The following is a 2,910-nucleotide window of genomic DNA, read 5'->3' on the forward strand; positions in this document are numbered from 1 at the left end:
CGCGTGTTGTTTGCTTATTTTGATGAATCTATGGCTAGTATCGGGGGGTATGAACCATGGAAAAATGGAATACAGTAGAAATTACACCAATATAAATAAAGAATGAGTTCACAACAGTACCAAAAGTGGTGATTTATGTTCTTATACTAACGGAGCTTACGAGATTTTCTGTTGAGTTTTGTGTTGTGAAGTTTTGAAGTTTTCGGTAAGGATTTGATGGACTATGGAATAGGGAGTGGCAAGAGCCTAAGCTTGGGGATGCTCAAGGCACCCCAAGGTAATATTAAATGAGGCCAAAGGGCCTAATCTTGGGGATGCCCCGGGAAGGCATCCCCTCTTTCGTCTTCGTCTATCGGTAACTTTACTTGAGGCTATATTTTTATTCACCACATGATATGTGTTTTTCTTGGAGCGTCTTGTATGATTTGAGTCTTTTCTTTTTAGTTTGCCACAATCATCCTTGCTGTACACACCTTTTGGGTGAGACACGCATGAATTGTGATTTATTAGAATGCTCTATGTGCTTCACTTATATCTTTTAAGCTAGGCAATTTTGCTCTAGTGCTTCACTTATATCTTTTTAGAGCATGGCGGTGGTTTTATTTTATAGAAATTGATGAACTCTCATACCTCACTTATATTATTTTGAGAGTCTCTAAACATCATGGTAATTTGCTTTGGTTATAAAATTAGTCCTAATATGATAGGCATCCAAGAGGGATATAATAAAAACTTTCATATAAAGTGCATTGAATACTATGAGAAGTTTGATTCCTTATGATTGTTTTGAGATATGAAGATGGTGATATTAGAGTCATACTAGTGAGTAGTTTTGAATTTTAGAAATATTTGTGTTAAGGTTTGTGAGTCCCGTAGAATGCACGTATGGTGAACCGTTATGTAACGAAGTTGGAGCATGAGATGTTTTTTGATGTCTTCCTTATGAGTGGCAGTCGGGGACGAGCGATGGTCTTTTCCTACCAATCTATCCCCCTAGGAGCATGCACGTAGTACTTTGTTTCGACAACTAATATATTTTTAAAATAAGTATGTGAGTTCTTTATGACTAATGTTGAGTCCATGGATTATACGCACTCTCACCTTTCCGCCATTGCTAGCCTCTCTAGTACCGCACAACTCTCGCCGGTACCATAAACCCACCACATATCCTTCCTCAAAACAGCCACCATACCTACCTATTATGGCATTTTCATAGCCATTCCGAGATATATTGCCATGCAACTTTCCACCGTTCTGTTTATTATGAAACGTTCCATCATTGTCATACTGCTTTGCATGATCATGTAGTTGACATCGTATTTGTGGCAAAGCCACTATTCATCATTTTTCATACATGTTGCTCTTGATTCGTTGCACATCCCGGTACACCGCCGGAGGCATTTGTCGGTGTCAAAACCAGCCGATCTTGGGTAGGGGGTCCCGAACTATGCGTCTGAGAATCGAGGGTAACAAAGGACAAGGGGGACACAATGTTTACCCAGGTTCGGTCCCTCTTAATGGAGGTAAAACCCTGCATCCTGCTTAATTGTATTTGATGAGTATAGGGGTTACAAGAGTTGATCTACCTCGAGATCGTAATGGCTAAACCCTAGCTGTCTAGCCTATGAGAATTATGATAGCCTCTACGGACTAAACCCTCTGGTTTATATACACACTGGAGGGGCCTAGGGTTGTACAAAGTCGGTTTGTGGGGGAAGGAAATAACATATCTGGACACCAATCTTGCCATCCACGCATAGGGGAGTCCTATCCGGACACGGGGGAAAGGCTTCTGCTTGTATCTTCATGGCCCATCAGTCCGGCCAATATCAAATAACCCGGACACCCGAGGACCCCTTAATCCAGGACTCCCTCAGCATTCACATAGAGTCATATTTTTGTTCTAGTATCGAGTTGTAATCTTTGAGTTGTAAGTAAATAGAAGTGTGATGATCTTCATTATTAGAGCATTGTCCCAATGTGAGGAAATAAAAAAAGAGAAAAGGCCAAATAAAAAAAGGAGAAGGTCCAAAAAAAGAAAAAGAAAAAGAAAAAATGAGAGAAAAAGAGAGAAGGGACAATGTTACTGTCCTTTTTTCCACACTTGTCCTTCAAAGTAGCGCCACGATGTTCATGATAGAGAGTCTCCTATGATATCACTTTCATATACTAGTGGGAATTTTTCATTATAAAACTTGGCTTGTATATTCCAACGATGGGCTTCCTCAAAACGCCCTAGGTCTTCATGAGCAAGAAAGTTGGCTGCACACCCACTTAGTTTTCTTTTTGAGCTTTCATAAACTTATAGCTCTAGTGCATCTGTTGCATGGCAATCCCTACTCACTCACATTGATATCGATTAATGGGCATCTCCATAGCTCGTTGATACGCCTAGTTGATGTGAGACTATCTCCTTCTCTTTGTCTTCTCCACAACCACCGTCTATTCCACCTATAGTGCTATGTCCATGGCTCACGCTCATGTATTGCGTGAAAGTTGAAAAGGTTTGAGAATATCAAAAGTATGAAACAATTGCTTGGCTTATCATCGAAGTTGTGCATGATTTGAATATTTTGTGTGATGAAGATGGAGTATAGCCCGACTATATGATTTTGTAGGGATAAGCTTTCTTCGGCCATGTTATTTTGAGAAGACATAATTATTTTGTTAGTATGCTTGAAGTATTATTATTTTTATGTCAATATTAAACTTTTATTTTGAATCTTACGGATCTGAACATTCATGCCACAATAAAGAGAATTACATGGATAAATATGTTAGGTAGCATTCCACATAAAAAATTCTGTTTTTATCATTTACCTACTCGAGGACGAGCAAGAATTAAGCTTGGGAATGCTTGATACGTCTCCAATGCATCTATAATTTTTTATTGTTCCATGCTATTATATT

The sequence above is a fragment of the Aegilops tauschii genome, chromosome 7 (genome assembly GCF_002575655.3).
Source record: "Aegilops tauschii subsp. strangulata cultivar AL8/78 chromosome 7, Aet v6.0, whole genome shotgun sequence".
NCBI classification, from domain to species: domain Eukaryota; kingdom Viridiplantae; phylum Streptophyta; class Magnoliopsida; order Poales; family Poaceae; genus Aegilops; species Aegilops tauschii.